The 18,333-nt window shown below is 54.2% G+C and overlaps 1 long non-coding RNA gene across 2 annotated transcripts; it reads right to left on the bottom strand.

The window, feature by feature from the left end:
* Window positions 1-337: 337 nt before the first annotated feature.
* Window positions 338-7,409, bottom strand: LOC103004898 (uncharacterized). 2 transcript variants are annotated; one of them, XR_451097.2, is made up of 4 exons: window positions 7,282-7,409; window positions 6,370-6,510; window positions 2,602-2,717; window positions 338-2,033 (listed from the first exon to the last, which is right to left on the bottom strand). It is a non-coding gene; the product is annotated as an uncharacterized LOC103004898 (long non-coding RNA). The 2 variants fall into 2 exon arrangements; XR_003623518.2 differs by lacking the exon at window positions 338-2,033 and adding an exon at window positions 2,047-2,254.
* Between the last annotated feature and the right edge of the window lie 10,924 nt (window positions 7,410-18,333).

Genomic DNA, 18,333 nt, shown 5'->3' with positions numbered 1-18,333 from the left:
TTTTCTTACACTCATGCCTGAAAGAACTGGCTGGTGGCATTTCTTACTGAAGGCAATTTTACTGAAAGCATTTTTACTTTGTGCGCAGCCTTAATGAAGAGGGTTCACTTATGTCCGTATCCCCTGAACTCTCACTGGTGATATGGCTGTTCTCCCACCCAACTCAATTCTCTCCTCCTGCCCCACCTGCAAAATTGAACTCTGGTGCTTGCATTCATCTCATTAAATTTATTAAATAGCCTGGGATAAATACTTAAATAGAATTGTATTTCCTAATCACTACCTACGCAAACATGCCGTCTTGTTAAAATTTAAATTGATCTAAAATGGACATTAAACTCTTATTTTTAACTTCATCCCACTGGCTTCATGGACTATCATGTCTATGTTCTTTTAATCAGGGTAACATTTTTGCCTTGACTCAGCATATGGATAATTTAGCAGTGGTTACATTCTTGTTTATTAAAACACTTTGTATTCAAATTAAAAAAAAATAAAATGGACATTAAAAAAGTTACTTTCCCTAATTTTAAGCCCCATTCATCAGGCAACTTTTCTTCTGCTTCGCCCTTTGATGTTGACAGTCCTAAACATTTTGTCCTCAGGCTTTTTCTTTGCTCTCGAATACTTCCTGAGAAATCACATCCGCGCCAAGGATTTCCTTCCCCGTCTCTCTGTATCTTTTGTTCAGAATTTCCTCCTGAGTCCAAACTTCCGTCCAACCTCCCCCTGGACTGCTCCCCTCGGGGTAACCCCAGGCTCCTCAAACTCAGCATATCTAAAGCAACTAAGAATTTTCCTCCGCAAGTTACATTTCCTTTGAATCCCCCTAATTATCCTTTATTGACTCAATCACTCAAGTTGGAAACTCCAGAGCTGACCTCCTCAGGTAGCTGCAGCCCCACCGCTGGTGCTCAGTTCAGACCTTCATCATTCCTCACCTGGAGTATTACGATAATCACTTGTCTGGCCTCCAGTTTTTAAAATACGTCCCACAAAGTGCAACCAAAGTGATCAATCTGATTACGTCATCCCTTGGTTTAGGTTCTTGAATGAACCTCTCAATCAATGGTGCCATTGTTTTCAAAGTAAAGAGCGCTTGAGAATTACCCAGGCATCTTGTGACTACGTGGGGTCCTGGATCCACCACAAAGATTCAGAGTCTGTAGACCTGGGAACGGGGCTCAAGAATAACATTGTTGGCAAACATGTCAGGCTGCTCTGTACAGGTGGTCTCTGGGTCGCATTCTGAGAAGCGCTACTCTGCAGGACAGTCCCGACCCCTCGGGATGGCAAGAGTGCGTGTTACTTTCTGGCGTGTACTCACCTCTCTAACCCATCCATGTCTATTCTCCCATTCATGTCCTAAAACCCAGCGTTCAAGGTCAAGCCCAGGAGGGCATCAGGCCTGAGTTAGAGGCCTGCTGCTCGCTCATTCTCACTTTGGAGATCTAACAAGAGGAGCGCTACGTCCAAGCTGTAACAGGCAAAAATGAGAAAAGTACCATATTGCCAATAGCTCAGACTATGCTAATACCTTGCAGTCACGGTTCTCTTATAAAAATAGAAATGCTGAACACTCCTGAGCAGAGGATGAAGGGAAGGAAGCCAGACGCCTCGCCCATCAACAGTGTCCAAGTCTAGAAAGTCGCCCTCAACTCACGCGCCCAACTGGTGAGCTTGGCCGGCCTGTGTCCTGCAGCGATCTGAGAGCGAGGACGGTCGCCGAAGTCTGTCCGAGGGGACAGCCTTAGAAAGGTGTGCTCCTTGCCTGGGAGCACAAAGTTTAAGAGATGTACCCCACGTGGCTACGATCGTTAAGCCACAGTAGCGGCTCGCTAGTGAGACGTGGCTAAGTAGAACTTCTCCTGCCTCGCTTTGGAAGGGTGTCAGAGGAGGTCGGGGAGCCCGGGTGGAGGGCAGAGGTTCTCTCCCTGCCACCTGTGGCTCCCAGCTTGCTGGAGAAGCGATGGAGGCAGAGCCCCTCGTGGGCAGAGGCCCACACGCCTTGCCATCACAGACTCTTCGCGATACTAGAGAGAAAACATATTTAGGCAAAAACCATTCTCTGCAACATTATAACTTTTGATTCAGGAATGAGACAGGGAAATGCAGATTACATCTCTCAGAGGATGTAAATGAATTTTTAAGCAGCAAATGAGAGTGTTTGTCAGGGTAAGATGTCTCATCCGGTTTAATTAAGAGCCCCAGGATTTCTATCCAGTGAGCATTCATCACATCAGCTTTCCTTGCTCTGTAATAAAGACACAGTCAGTGAGAAATCCCCTCAAGACAAAGAGCTCCCAAATATAAGCATCTTTCCAAGAATTTGGAGGTAGAAGAAGGAGCTGTATGTCTGAAGGTTGGAAACATGTATGGGGGATAACAGTTAATATTCTGCCTGTGACAGTATCTTTAGTGGGTAGTGCTTCATTCAGAATCAGATATGTCTCCCTTCCAGATAGGAGCCGGCATTCACGGGCTAACTATAAAGTACATTCAAGCTGGTCCAAAATTAGGATCCACACAACGGCCAGCTCCGCTCCCGGAGAAAGCTGCCCTTTCACCTTCTGCTATCCTCCCACCCATCCCTCGTTTTACCTGGGGTCTGAGTTGCGTCTCTCGGTCGGGCCTGGTAATTAGGATGAGATGAGGTCACGGTGAAGCCAGGGCTGGGTGACAGCTGCTGAAGACGGCCCGCGTGGCTGGGAACCGGTCTGCAAGGTGAACACGGTGCGGTCAGTTTCCCGAGGCTGAGTGGACACCCCCTGCCTGCTCTTCATGTGCCTTCCTGGACCTTGAGAGAGGCCTGCTGTAAGCCGAGGAGGGGCATGGAGCAGTGCTAGAATCAGCTTTCTGGAGAAACCCCCGACTTCCCCGGCACGCGGGAGAACGATGTGCACATGGAACCCCGGCCCCGCCGCGGGCTGACTTCCCAGCTCCTGGCTGGGCAGCGACCTTGTCTCTGCTCACCCGGCCGTTGCCTCTTGACCTCTGGCACTGGTTGCAAATGGGGGGCTGGTGTTGTGCCTGGGTCACCCCCACAGGCCAGCGTGCCAAGAACAGGCGAGGGCCCAGCCCATCCGCCAAGGGCCCACGGGCATCTCCAGGGAGGCTCTGGACTCGCTTCCGGGGAGCTAAGCCCTGGGTCACCTTCCTCTCTGGCCTTGGCCCGTTTAGAAAGGCCAGACCTGCACCCCTAGTCAGCTGGGGAACAGTGTGCAGGAGACCACTTTCACAGGACCTCCAAATTCTAGGAAGGAGAGGAGGGGTGCGGAGCAGGCAGTGAAGAAGGTTGGATGCCTTATATTATATCATTCCTCTGTCTATGTATCTCTATCTTATGTCTATACTGTTGCCGCCATTATTGTGCTCTTACTTTGTACCATCTTATCAAATCCTCACAACCATTATGTGAGGAAGATACAGTCATTACCATTTGCAGGTGAGGCCTAAGAAGTTAAGTTCCTCCATACCAGTGGTTCTCAAACCCTTGCTAACATCAGATTCACCTGAAGGGCTCGTGACAGCACAGAACGCAGAGTTTCTGATTCACCAGATCGGAAATGGGGCCCGAGAAGCTGCGTTTCCAACCAGTTCCCAGGTGGTACTGTTGCTGCAGGTCCGGGGCCCTCACGGTGAGACGCAGAGGTGCCCACAGCCTGTGGGGACACAGACAGTGGCCGGCCACCTGATCTGTGAGAAGTGCCGTGGCAGCGGGGCCGTGGCAGGGCCTCGGAAGGCCTGGGAGGGACGCAGGGCTCTTGTTTACACAGCTTCTGGGCAGGGGCGCGGGCCTTGTCACATGACAGTCGAGGTAAGCGGCACCTCCTCCTCCTCCCATCCCTATTTTTGGAGCAAAACTACTCCAGGTGTATCAGCATGGGTTCCATCCCCACATGTAATTTGTACAGGAAAGTTTGATATAAACTACTAGTAACTCTTTACAGGAGATTAGCTACGAAGAAGGAATAAAGCAGCTCTGAAGACCATCCTAAGGCTGAGTGAGGTAGATGATTGCAAGGGGGCCTCCTTGCCACCCCGAGCCTAGAATTCCAACCTTCTTTAGAGCGGGTGAGGCTGAAGCCTGCTGGACGGTGAGAAGATGACTGACACGCCCTGGGCCACAGCTGGGCCACAGGTGGCAGACCGTGGTTGGAGAGCAAGGAAACGCAGGTGGGGACCGGCAAGCTGCGAGCGCCCCACTGGGTTAGCAGGAGACCAAGGAGGGTGGGCGGGGGATCACGGGCCAAGGCTGGCCAGCCCTCCTGGGGAGCCAGCAGGCCGGCGACCCAGGGGGGGACTGGGAACGACACTTGCTGGAAGGTGAGCACCATGGCGTATTCAGCTCCCACACGTCTGGCAGCCCTGGGTAAGCAGGAAGGAAGCACAGACCCGGGAGAGAGGCCCCTTCCTTCTGCGATGTCCGGCCAGTGCCCTGTGCAAGCTTAACCTCATGCAGGCTGGCGAAGAAGAAATATTTACAGGGCCCGGTTTCGTTATCACAGAGTAAGGCGCCGAAGGGTGCAGTTGGAGCTGAGACTCAATAAATAGATAACTGCACACGCCAGCGATCCACTTACTTAGACTACAATGTGAATGGCCTTTTGGAACTGAGAAGGCACGGCGGCCCTGAGAGAGGCATTCACCCCAGTTGGCAGGTGGTTAGGAAAGTTGTCCTTGAAATACTTTCTATTCTGTCTTGGAGAACCCATGGAAATTGGCCAGAGGAAGGAGAGGAAAGGCATAGTATGAAGGCACAGAAAACGGGGAAGATGATGGACTTTCCTAAGAAGCCAATCGGGGAGAGAACTGCAGATACTGAGGTTTCATCTTCTCAAGAGTAAGTCCCATTGCAGAGAACACCACCTCCTGGGGCCAAAGTGGATGAGAGAAAGCTGTTGCCTCTTGTCACCCTCACTCCTCTCGACCCCCGCCCTCCCCCGCGGCCATCCTCCCGCGGGCCACCCCACTCCGCTCTCCTAGCTCTGCCCCCTTACACTCCCGAGCCCCGTTCCTTCACAGCCCTCCCAGGAGTTTTGTGAGTCCCCAGGATGTGATCCGGGGCCCTCACCGGAGGTGATTCTTTGCCCCCGCGTCCCTGCTCTCTTCTTTGGCGCATACTGGGTGAGCCTTCTAATGCTACTGGTGCCACAAACCGCGCAGGCCAAAGGCCCTTCCGCCACAGCCAGTGCCCCTGCGGAGGCCTGCTGTCCGGGGCCAGGGCCCCCAAGGTCACTGCTGCCTGCGACGGGTGTGCTAATTCCACCTCAGTGAAGGGGGCCCGAGGCCGCCTGTCCTCCCTGCCCTGGGAGCGGGGACAGAGCAGAGGCTGGTCACCTCTCCCCTCCAACACCAGCTCAGGGTCTTGACCGAAACTTAGCCCTTGAATCCTCCAAGGAGTGGGTTCCCATCCAGGAGCCCCTGAGGTTCACTGTGATAACAGACCAGGGGTGGCAAATGGGTTTCATCTCATATTTAGCCCCCAGATGTTCGAGAGTAGCTGCCCAGGGCACCTCACTGAGGACCCTCTAGGCAGGTCCAGAACCGGGAGGGAAGAGGGCGGTGATGCATTCCCACGACCCATGGAAGCGTCACCCTTGAAACTCGACTTGGGCAGCCCCCTGCCTCTGAGCTGTGCGCCGTCTGAGCCCCACGAGCACAGCTGGGACCCCTTCTGCTCTTAGTTACCTCACTTCTCCAACAGGAGATGGAAAGGGAATAAAGCTTGTTTTGACGTGAAAACTGGTTTTTACGCCACGTGTGAGCTGCAAACACCAGCCAGCTGGGGGTAGGAACACCCAGCTCTTCAGAAGAAGCGGCTGTCTTTTCATTGCATGGAGGCCTCACGTTTCTGGAAAGGGCACCCAGGTGTTCTGAGCCATCTTCCTCCTAAATTAAGATGGGTTGCAGCAGGAACTCCTAGAGAACCAGACAGGTCCGGACAGGAAAGCAAACCCCCTAAGCTGGGTCTAGAGGTGGAGGTGGCCCCTGAGGAGCGCGTGCCACTGTCCTCCTGCGGCTGACGCGGGGCAAGACGCTAGGAGGGAGGCGGGACGGTGGACATGAACTCCCGAGACCCTGGCTCCCAGAGGCTGCAAGGCAGGGAGGGAGGCGCGGCCCCAGTTCGGCTCTTTGCCCTTCAGATCACGCGGGCCAGTCGGGCGCTCCGCGCCGCTGCAGGAGCAGGGCAGCTGCTTCGCCCTCAGGAGGGGCCGCGGGCGTGGCCACGGGCCTGGAAGCAGCTCTTCCGAGGGTGAATGTCTCGTGGCTGCCGAGCTGGGGTCCCCCCAAAACGGCGGGGAGAGGGGGCCTCGTGGGCAGAGCGTGGCCTGCGGGCGTGGCCGTGGCCGTGAACGCGGTTCTCACCTTTTCCTCCGTGGCTCACTGGGCAGCTCCCTCTGCGTCTGGTTGTTGCTTGATCACATTGGGAAAGAACTTGCTCAGGTCGCAGGAAGGATGCTGGGAGCCGGTCCACGCAGGCACTCCGCATGGTCGTCACCAAATCGGCTGCGAGGACAGATTCGTGCGACTCGGGCTGGGGCCGGGGCCGGGGGGCGAGGCGCTGCCCGTCCGTGCTCTTCGGCCCAGGGCCTGACCCCGCTGCTCTCAGCCTCCGGCCGGAGCGCGCACCCCCCGCCGCTTCCGTCCGGCGCCGTCGGCTGGCTCTTTGCCCAGCGCCCGCGGGCAGAGCCGCCTCGTCCGGGGGGCCGCGGGGCGCCGGCTCCGCACCAGGCTCTTCCCGGGGAGGACGGGCCACGCGCCCCGAGGGGAGGACACGGGCCGGGGCGCGGGGGGCGCGGGGGCCGTGGTCCGGAGGCGCGGCGCGGGCGGCGCGGGCGGCGGGAGGGCGGAGGGGCTGGGCCGCGTCCCGGCCTCACCCGCGGGGCGCACATCCTCGCTCCTCCCCGGGCCCCGCCGGCTCTCGGGCGTAGTTTCAACCGCGGCGTCAGGGACGAGGGCCTCGCCGGGAGTCCCCTCCTCAGGGCCGTGTCCCGGCAGCGGGGAGCAGTGCGGCCGCCGCCCCCTCCCCACGCCCGCGCGGCGGCGACCCCGAGAACGGCCGCTTCCGGGGACGGTCCCCCGCGGAGGGCGCGCCCGCCCGGCCCGGAGAGGCGCGCGGCGGCGGGAGCGGGGCGTCCTCGCCGAGCTCGGGCTGGCTGGCTGGCTGCGTCCCGCACACAGGCCTGGGCTCCGGCCCCGCCGGGTCAGGTAACCTTGCCCTCGCCCTGACCCCAGCTCCAGAGACTGCGCCGTCCCCCGGGCTCCCCTGTCACTCACATCCCTCAGTCGTGTTGGAAGGTGCCGTCTGTTTCCCGCTGGGACTCCGCGGGGCCAGGCCCTCTTAGTGTGGACTCTGAAGCCAGACCGTTGGCATCAAAATCGTGTCTCCACCCTCCCAGCTGGGACTCTGGGCCCCACCTATCTCTTCTCTAAGCCTCACTTTCCCCACCTGTGAAATGGGCACAAAAATTGTCATTCCGTCTCCTCCATCTCCTCTCCCCCCTCCCCTCCTCCCCTCCTCCCCCTCCTCCTCTTCCTCCCTCCCCCCTCCTCCCCCTCCTCCTTCTCCATCTCCTTCCCCACCTTCCCCTCCTTCCCCTCCTCCTCCTCCTGAACTTACCCCCCCACCTCCAGCTCCCAGAGGCTCGGTCCACAGCTCTCCATTTGGACAGCTGGCATGTGGTCTCCAGGTAGATGGTGCAGGGAGTTCAGCTTCAGGGCAGGCAGCTTTCAGCTCTAAGCCTGGGCCCTGATGAAGTGAATGTTAATCATTAATATAATTTCTTTCCGGAGAATCATAAGATTTTACAGCTGGAAGCGGCCTTAGAGAATCATTATAGCCCACAAGTTACACTGTGGAAACAGAGGGATGTTGCAGTCCCTAAAGTCACAGGGCTAGCAGGCTAGTAGCTGACTGTGCTGTGGGCCCCACTACCCCACGCCCTTCCCCCAAACCCAGTCCAAGCTTTTGAGTTTGTAAAAGCATCGCCTGGATGCGTGAGTATAGCCCAGCCCTGCAATATCACTCTGGGTGGATAGACCTCTCCCCCGGTGATCCAAGGAAAACTGTAGAAGGAATAAACCAACCCTAACAATATTAATAATCGTTATTACCCCAGTGCTGTCACCACCGCTTCTGTTTGTATCCTGCACTTTTTTTAACCTCTTAAGTACTGGCCCTAATGACAAATGAGGAGAAGCCAATTTCAGCAGACAGGGTCTCCCCAGGGAGCTCAGAGATGCTCAGGCTTCAAGCAATGGGGTCCGGAGGCAGGGCCTGGGCTGCTGGGAGACCCAGAGCCCCATGGTGATGCTGCAGGTGCCTGGCACAATTTGGAGCCTAATGAAAACCAGAAGCGACCTCGTGGACTTGTCTTTGCCAGTCACTGCCAGAAGACTCTGTCCCCGTTAGGTCGTTCAGTCTCTGAGTCCGATAGCTGGACTCCCAGCCTCACGTGACTTGGTGGCAGGGTCCTCAGGTTTGGTGACCTGTCCCCCCACCCCCCAGCTCTGGGCCCGGACAGCGCTGGGGATGTACAGGCCTGATAAACAGTTCCAAGGGAACGGCCAGCCCTGCTCTGAAGCCTGGGCGGCTGGGAGGCAGAAAGGTCTTTCCTTGAGGCTTTTGGAAGGAAGGAGAAGTTCACGGCCGGGGTGTTAAACACGGAAGGGCTGAAAGGAGAGGGTCTGCAGCAGATAGACACACGCACGGGGACGCGCGGTGAGGACAGCGAGAGCGAGATGAAGCCGTTTCAGCATCCCCGCGGCCCTGGCCCTGAGCTGGCCCCTCCCACACCCGGCTTTCTGATCAGAGGATCCTCAGGGTGGCAGTCCTCGACTCCGGGACATCTTCCGGAAGCTGGTAACGAAGACGGCGCTGGAAGCTTAGTGGCTCTGAGGAGGGGGGAGGGCACACGGGGACAGACATTCATCTCCAAACTTGAAGGGCACGTCTCCTGGAAACCGGACTCAGCGCTGGGCCGGGGGGCCGGAGGAGCAGCCCCCACCCCCAGCCTGGCCCTGGGCCGCCCCTGCACTTCCGGCGGGGGGGGGGGAGCGGGCGAGGCGGGGGGGGGGGGGGCGGGCGGGCGAGGCGGAGGCGCACAGGCTCCTCCCCCAGAACTCCCCGCCTGGGGCCCCAAGGTCGTGTTGCTGATGGAGCCATGTGTTTCAGCGATGAGAGGGAGGAAGCGCTCCCTTTCCTTGCTGTCCTTGTCTCCTCTCTCCTGTGCTCTGATGACCTTGAAGAGCCTTCTGTTCCTTCTGTCCCAGTTCGGTTTCCATGGGAACCGGAGTGGCAGCGTCATCTCTCTGCTGAGGTGAGATGCCCCCAGGATGCCATGAATACCCAGGAGAAAACTATCAGAGAAGAATAAACCATCTCAGAAATTACTCTGCAGGGTCCTTCCTTATATTCTGCTTCCGTCTTCTCCTGAGTTAGGTCTTTCGTTTTGCATCCTCAACTTCAGGGAGGCCGCGGGGAATGGGCATTCGCTTCCATTTCAGCTGGATCTTTGGTCCTTAGCAGCTGTCCTGCACCTGGTTGGTGTGATAATTACTTACTTAGTGAATTCATGGGTGAGGGCCGTGATAAGATGAAGTAATGTGATGTCCTCTCAATAAATCCAGATAACCACATGTAGCTCCTTGAGTTCTGTCCTCTCCCCAAATTTGCCAGCTGACAAAGTGACTTCATGACAGAGTCATGAACTGCTGTAGATATATTTTATTTGAACTTCTCAAAAAAGCTGGTGGTACATTTACGAGTGGTCACTTACAGTCAAGCCGATTGACAGCCCCTGGACTTTCTAGAATGGGCCGTGGGCTGCTCAGCAGGTCCCTGGACAATGGGACAGATTCGGAATGAGCTGTCTCCTAACTGTGGTTCTTATAGAACTGTTGAGAGCATGGACTCTGGAGCCAGTCTGCCTGGGTTTAAATCCCGGCTCTGCTACTTAGGAGCTGAGTGAACCTGGGCAGGGCACTTAGCCTGTCTGAGTCTCAGTGTCCTCATCCATAAAATGGGACAATAATGGATTCTATCTCGTAAGTTTGCTGTATTAAAAGAATTAATACACGTAAAGTGCTCAGAACAGTACCTGTGCATAGCAAGTCCTAGACATCTTATTATTATCATTATTATCCTATTTTATTCATTCTGAGATGCATTTTTTCCCCATTTTGACATCTCTGAAATCTGAAGTTTTTTTTTTTTTTCTGTCTTCTGGGAACATAAAATATGGTGTGCCTTACAATGGATTGTGTTTCAGATTCAATTAAACTCATTATTATTGTTGTTATTATTCCATCTCTAGCACAGTCTCTGGTCAATAACAGGCACCATATACTTTTGCAAAGACTAAATAAATTCTCTCTAGGTCTTCCCTTCCTGGAGTCCTAGTAATGAAAGGTTTGCCATTGTGATCATCAGTGTGGGCTCAGCTGAATCAGGCAGACAAACAGCACTGATACTAGAGGTGCAGTCCTTTCCTTTTCTTCTCCTTAGCCATCAGGACAGACATTCTAGCTGGTCCTGCAGTGTTGGGGAGGTAGGGGATCTCAATCTGCATCATTCTGACACCCAGAGGGAGTTTTGTGTCTGTTTTAGACAGAGTTCTCTAGAGAAACAGAATCAATACGATGTGTATTTAGGTTTATTTTAAGGAATTGGCTCATGAGATTACGTGGCTGGCAAGTTCAAAATCTGCAGAGTAGCTTAGCAGGCTGGAGCCCCAGGAAGGAGCCGATGTTCCAGTTCAGGTTTGCTGCAGAATTCCTTCTTGCTTGGGGGTGGTCAGTCTTCTGTTCAGGCCTTCAGCTGATTGGAGAGGCCCACTCACATTATAAGGGGCAATCTGCTTTACTCAAGGTCCACTGGTTTAAATGTTAATTTCACCACAAACACCCTCACAGAAACCTCCAGAATAATGTTTGACCCAATATCTGGGCACGTTGGCCCAACCAAGTTGACGCATAAATTCACCATCACAGTGACTTATAGGGGAGATTCCTGGTGTGAAGGGTGTGCATTTGTTAAGACCATCTTTGCCTTGGAGAGCCCACCCCTCCTCCCTTGGGAAATCCTGAAGGGCTCGGCTGGACTTTACAGTAGTATCTTCTGTTGTCCCCACTGCAGTCCTGCACCCTAGGCAGGAATAACTTCATTTTTCAAATGAAGACAAAAAAAATCTGAGTCTATATGTCTTATTATTAATAGTAGATAACTCTGGGAAACTAGAAGATGCCTTATTCAAACCCAGGTTTCTCTGACTTTAGCTCTTGCTTGTCAAGGATACTAATAGTTTTTACTGTTGCTATTTCATTATTGTATTTCACACTGATGCTTACTGTGTTTCAGGCCCTATTCTAAGCACTTTACATAGATTGACTTTCTTTTAACTCAATTTCCTAACCTGCCCCTAGAATTCCGAAGACAGATGTGACAAACAAGTCATCTGAAGGTGAGAAGTGCCTGCAGCGGACATTGCCTGGGCGTGGCCATGGGCAGGGCTCTTTGCTGCCTGGGGCTAGTTATCGCTCTCTCTCCGGCCAAGCTTCTTCCCTGCTATTTTCACTGAGCAACTGATTAATGTCTGTGTGGGGTGGACATGCCCACGCCATGGTGTTCTCACCTCGTCAGTTCTTAGCGCCTTCTAATGGCTTCTGAGATTAGCTCCTATCTTAGTTTGCCACGTTTGATGAGGCCGGGGAACATAGACAGGAGCCAGGGATGCTGTCAACGCCGCAGGCTCTCCGAGCTCCACCGTCCTGCTCTCTTGTTTTGCACGTCTTCTTAACTGCCAGTAGCTCAGCCCTACCAGCCTCCTGAGAAATGAGGACCTTGTTAGCAGGACATCCGTCTGTCTCTGAGCATTGCTTGAGGGCTGGAGTCCTGATGTGCATAGGGGAGCTATGAGGTTTTCTCCTTACCTTGACTCCTGTATGGGTTCATTTTGGCAGTAAAAATCCCCTTTATCTTTCATGTTAGGTCAGAGGTTGGTGTTGAGGGAATCAATAAAAGAAAGGAAATGCTACCTTGATGGACAGGCTAGCCGGCAGGTGTTCAGCGCATCCAGAGGACATGGGTCATCATTTGGTGTAAGTGATGAGTGCCACAAAGCCCCTGGGCATTCAGTGGGACGAGGAGGATGGAGGTTGGGTTGGGGAAGAAGAAAAAGGGGTGCTAACTTCATCTGGGCAATGAAGGATGAACAGGATTTTAAAGGTGTGAAGGGAAGGGAGAAGGAGGTGATGGGAAAAGCCCGGGAAGAGTGAACGTCTCTCGGAGAGGGGTTCTCCACTGTGCTGCGCATCCCACCCTCCCTTTTTCTCTGGGATTGTCTGTTGATGATCCCTTCACTGCTGGGCGTTGTCTGCTTCTCCTCTTTGGTTGATGTTTCCCATCAGCATTTAAATACACTAAGTCTGTAGCATCTTCAGACAGCAGCACACAATCAAAACTCTAAAACTGTCTTCCCCCAATCCATTTCTCTCCAGACGCCCACTGCCCGACTTATCACGGTCATCCAGTGGCTCAAGCCCAAAATGAGGGAGTCAGTCTTTACATCTCTCACCCTACTCTGTCCACTTCTCTCATTCCTTACTAGGTCCTGCCAAGTTTAACTCTTAAATATCACCTGAAGCTGTCCACTTCTTTTTATAGCGAAGGTTAATTTTGTGAGTTCACTTGACTGGCCACAGAATATCTAGATTAAACGCTGTTTCTAGGTATGAAATTAGCATGTGAATTATTGGACTCTATAAAGTAGACTGCCCTTCCCAATGTGAGCGGACATCCTCCATTCCATGATGGGCCTGAATAGAGCAAAAGGCAGAGGCGGGAGGAATTTACCCCTTTTTCCTGCCTCACTGCTGAGCTGGGACACCTTGTATCATCCCCTCCTGCTCTGGGGCTGGGATCTAAACCGCTGGCTCCCTTGGTTTCCCAAACGTTGGACTCTGAATTATACCACCGGCAAAGGCAGATTATGGGGCTTCTCAGCTTCCATAATCACATGAGCCAATTCCTCATCATACATACTTACATACATACCTACATACCTACATACATACATTCATACATACACACTCTCCTGTTGGTTCTGTTTCTCTGGAGAGCCCTGACTCATACAGATGTGGGTACTGACAGTGGTTGTAAAGGAACAGAATTTGAAGGATGAGTTTTCTGAATTGGTTGTGGGGTTTCTGGAATTGGTTATCTAATTTGATTAGATTTAAAAATGCTAATCACTCTGTTTCCAGTAGTAAAGTGAGCACTGATAGTCCATGACGTGAACTGTTTATGGAGATGTGCAAAATATCTTCACTGGATACTCCTAGTCGATTAAGAAGTAAGGTGACCAAGATACTCCTAGTTGAGGAAGAAGCAAGATGCTGCGTGACCGTGTATATGATACTTTTGATCTGGAAACCATTTTTGGAAATGCATATAATGACCTTAGGCGGTTGCTCCTAATGTCACTGGACAAAGTGGCAAAAGAAAAGGATGAGCTCAGGGATTGGAATTCCCAGCTCCAGTGCCACATGTAGGACCTGAGAGTATCGGGGTGTGCCCTCAAGACACCCTCAGCTCCTGGAGCTGCAGGGCTGAGATGGCTGAAAGTCAAATGCAGATCTCTTCCTGCTGACTTACTACGCAAAGTGATGCAAGTTGACTTACAATGCAAGTGGCTGACTTACTATGGAAGTTGAACTCCCAGCCTCCTAGGGTGTCTGCTGTTAAAGTGAAGGCATTGGTTGGGGAAGAATGGGATCCTGAGTTGAGATGGGGACCTGTGGGAAGATCATGATGAGGCTGGGGACATTAAGCTCCTGAATTCTGATAATGTCATCTTTACCAGTGGAAGAGGACTCGCCACCCCAGAGGCCGTGGCATCCTGACCCCCGTCTGAGGGGATTAACCCTGCATTGCCTGGAGAAACTGTGATGGCCTCCCCTGAGGCAACTGTCTTGCAAGACAATACTGATTCTCTTCCTGCAAACCAACCCCCCATATATACACACACACAACACACACGGCAGAACCTCCTATGGCTTCTGTTCCTCTGGAGAACCCTGACTGATACACACATCTACTGATTTACTTCTGCTGCCCTAGTCCAAGCTACCAGCATCTCCTCCCTGGACAAGTACGTCTCTTCCTGACCAACTTCCCCACATCTGCTCCTGCCCTTCCTCCATCTTATTCTCCACACTGCAGTCAAACTGATCTTTTAAAAGTTACAAATATAATTTTTTGCTCCCCTGTGCAAAACCTGCCAGCAGGCTCTTCTTGCTCTGACCAGAGCCCTGAACGTGGCCTGGAGGCCTGGCGGGGCCACTCCCGAGAACCTCCCCAGGCACAACCCACGTGACACTGGGGCTCACACCTGCCCGTTCCTCCAACATCCCAGGCTCCCCCTCTTCCTGGCTTTTGCGCAAGCTATTCCTTGGGACGTTTTCTTCTAAACCTTTACCTAACTCATTCCTGCTGGTCCTTTGGAGCACAAGTCCAGTGTTGCGACCTTGAGGAATTGATCAGTGACCACCATGCCCAGCAGCCCTCATTCTCCTGCTATACGTTCTCTCGCAGCCCTCGGTCCAGAGCGGACCTCAAAATGCTTATTCAACACTCATTGTAGAATTCCTTTTTGGAGTCCCCCCTGTCACCCCAGAATGAGAACTTTGGTTGGTCTTGCACACACCAGGCCCTCGGTGACCCCTAGGGCACCCGACCTCTCTCTGCTGCTAGCTTCACCCTCCAAACCACGGATCTGCCCGCTGCACTTTCTCACCTAAAACTCTTCAGTGGCTTCAATGACCCACAGCTCTACTTGTCAGTCTTTCCACTTGGATGACGGGGGACTAGGAGGCCCCATAAGGCCGCCAGTGTCAAGCATGACATTTTCTTGAAGTTTCATGTTGTTTAAAAATGCATGTGAGGTCTGCATTTCAATCTATAGTATCCATTTGCGGAAAAAAAAAAAAAAATTGTGCTTCCCTACAAAAACCTGCAAGAAAATGGAAGCTCCAAGCACTTGCCTCGCACTGACCATGGGGCCTTCACAAACCACCATGACCACCGTGCACTCCCAGAAATACGAGTCCCTAAGTCTGAGAATTGCTGCTCTGATGTCATTCATCACAGATGATGTTGAGGCCCAGCCCTATGCCCGTGGTCCACTTCTGGGTTTTCCACAGATGCAGCGAACAATCTCTACTCCTGCCCACAAGTTCTTGCTTCTCTCTGCTTCTCTGCCTGAGAGTATTTTTTTTTCTTCAGTACAATAAGAGCTTGCTCAGCCAGTGTGCAGGGCAGCCCAAGCCTGAAAGTCTGGGGATTGAAAAACCCCGGGGCCACCCTCAGCTGATGAGGGAAGAGCGTTGGTGTGTGACTCGCCTCACCAGCTTCTCTCCGTGGGCCAGTCGTGAGCAAGTAGCATCTTCCAGGAAGAATGTCCAGGAGATGTGCGGGGAGGGATGGTCCTGAGAAAGGGGAGGCTAAGCAGAAGTGGGCAGAGGGCCCCCAGGTCACTGTGTGGGTCTGCAGTCTATGAAAGGAGGGGGAGAAGGAAGGAGGAGGGGGCAGGAAGACCCCCAGACTGCGGCGGTGCGGCTTGGAGAAATTCTTGGGGGCCCCGGGGAGCGGGGTGTGGGAGTGGTGCCCACAGGGGAGCCTCACGGACACAGCAACTGATTGCCTGCCTGCGGAGCTCCTGGTTTTGGGTTTGAAAGCTGAGGCAGAGCCTCGAGTCACCTGCAGCTGCAGGATGTGAGCTAACTGCATTCCTCCAGCCGGTCTGTCACGAAGGGAAATGATTATGTCCTTTTGCAGAGGAGATTAAGTAACTGGCTCTAGAACATGGGCAAGCTGTAGATCCAGGGCTTAACTCCAGGTTCTCTGGCTCCAGGGTCCGTATGCTTTTATTATTTTTTAATTAATATTTATTGTAGTGTAGTTGACTTACAATGTAGTGTTAGTTTCAGCAAAGTGAATCAATTACATATATATTTATCCACTCCTTTTTAGATTCTTTTCCCATATAGGTCATTACAGAGTATTGGGTAGAGTTCCCACGCTATACAGTAGGTCCTTGTTGGTTACCTATTTTATATATAGTAGTGTGTATAAGTCAATCCCAATCTCCCAATTTTTCCTTCCCCCACTTTCCCCCAGGGTCCGTAGGCTTAATCACGAACCTGTGAGGCCTTGGAGAAGCGGTCATGCCATCCAGTATGCTGAGCAAACAGCAGGATTGGGAACCACAGGAGGTGGCAGCCCCACGGTGCACGTGCGGCGGGCAGCCCGAGGCCATCAGCATCCGGGCATTTCAGAGCCCTCGGAGCCCCGGTGGATCTCCCAGGGCCTCTGCTCACATCGGTGACCACGGACAGTTCAGAAGGGCAGGGTCCCCAACGCTGCTGCAGCCCTAGAGCACTATGTCCCAATCAGCCCCACCCCAAAGGCAGCACGTGCCCCCAGGGCCGCCCCCTGTGCCTTCTCCCGCCACTGCCCTGAGTGACAGGACGGGGACCCCCACCCCTCCAAGGTCAACAGATGGTGGCAGCTGAGTGAGCAAGGAGGTCGGAGGGACCTGGTGGGTCTCTGAGCACAGCTGGCCTCTGGACGACTCCAGTCTGCGGAAGCTGAGCCCTCCCTCAGAACTGTTGCCCTGTGTGAAGGAGCAAAGGAGACCTGAACCCTGCTGGCCAGGAGGGGCCAGTGCCTGGCTGCCCTGCGCCAGAGCGTGGGTGTGGAGCGCGGCTGGGCTGTCCCGCAAATCCCGACGCCAAACCCTGAGCAGGGCCTCACGCAGAGCCGGGTGCGCGCTCTGTACATCAGGGAGGGATCGGGGAGTGAAGGAAAGGCCGAGATGCCTTTGCCGAGGAGGAGCAAGCAGGAGTGGGGGGAGGGGGAGGAGCAAGCAGGAGTGGGGGGAGGGGGAGGAGGAAGCATGTGTGGGGGGAGGGGAGGAGGAAGCAGGTGTGGGGGGAGGGGAGGAGCAAGCAGGTGTGGGGGGAGGGGAGGAGCAAGCAGGAGTGGGGGGAGGGGGAGGAGGAAGCAGGTGTGGGGGGAAGGCAGGAGGAAGCAGGTGTGGGGGGAAGGCAGGAGGAAGCAGGTAAGGGGGGAGAGCAGGAGGAAGCAGGTGTGGGGGGAGGAGGAAGCAGGTGTGGGGGGAGGGCAGGAGGAAGCAGGTGTGGGGGGAGGGGAGGAGGAAGCTGGTGTGGGGGGAGGGGAGGAGGAAGCAGGTGTGGGGGGAGGGCAGGAGGAAGCAGGTGTGGGGGGAGGGGAGGAGGAAGCAGGTGTGGGGGGAGGGGAGGAGGAAGCAGGTGTGGGGGAGGAGGAAGCAGGTGTGGGGGGAGGGGAGGAGGAAGCAGGTGTTGGGGGAGGAGGAAGCAGGTGTGGGGGGAGGGCAGGAGGAAGCAGGTGTGGGGAGGAGGAAGCAGGTGTTGGGGGAGGAGGAAGCAGGTGTGGGGGAGGGCAGGAGGAAGCAGGTGTGGGGGGAGGAGGAAGCAGGTGTGGGGGGAGGGGAGGAGGAAGCAGGTGTTGGGGGAGGGCAGGAGAAAGCAGGTGTGGGGTGAGGGGAGGAGCAAGCAGGTGTGGGGGGAGGGGAGGAGGAGCAGGTGTGGGGGGAGGGGAGGAAGAACATGTGTGGGGGGAGGGGAGGAGGAAGCAGGTGTCGGGGGAGGGGAGGAGGAAGCAGGTGTGTGGGGAGGAGGAAGCAGGTGTGGGGGGAGGAGGAAGCATGTGTGGGGGGAGGAGGAAGCGGGGGGCGGGCAGGAGGCCCTCGCAGTGAGGGAGCAGAGGTTCCTGCTTAGAGGACCAGCCCAAGAGGAAGGCTGTCGGGTGCATAAGACGTAGGTAGGAGGTGCAGGAGTTTCTCAGAAGCCCAGTAATTGGGTGGAAAACTCTAGTATGGGGAAGTAAAGGACAAGAGAACAGGAGGGACTGAGGGAAAGGTGGGAGGGGCTAGGATGCCTCCTTTAGAGGCTGGTTAAACGGAGGGGGGATCTGAGGGGAGGGGAGGGTGGAAAATGAAGGTTCCTTTCTCTGCAGGTGGCCAGCAGTTTCAAAGGAGAGGAGCTAATATTTACAGAGATGCCACTTTGAATGGGGCACTTCCCATGAAATCTCATATAATTCTATGACATTCTGTGAGGTAGTTATCGCTGTTCTCCAGCAGGGAAAGAGATGTGGAGGTTTAATGTGGCTGAAAAGGCTTTTCTCCTTCCAAGATGGTGTGCACACTCCGAGTTCAGACAGAGACACTTCCTGCATTAGCACCTCTTGCTCCTCGGCTGTGTGGCATTTAGATACTGGGGAGATGT

Source organism: Balaenoptera acutorostrata, chromosome 9, assembly GCF_949987535.1.
Source record: "Balaenoptera acutorostrata chromosome 9, mBalAcu1.1, whole genome shotgun sequence".
In the NCBI taxonomy this organism is placed as follows: Eukaryota; Metazoa; Chordata; class Mammalia; order Artiodactyla; family Balaenopteridae; genus Balaenoptera; species Balaenoptera acutorostrata.
The sequence above is the reverse complement of the archived record's forward strand: the minus strand, read 5'-3'. Positions and strand labels throughout refer to the sequence as shown.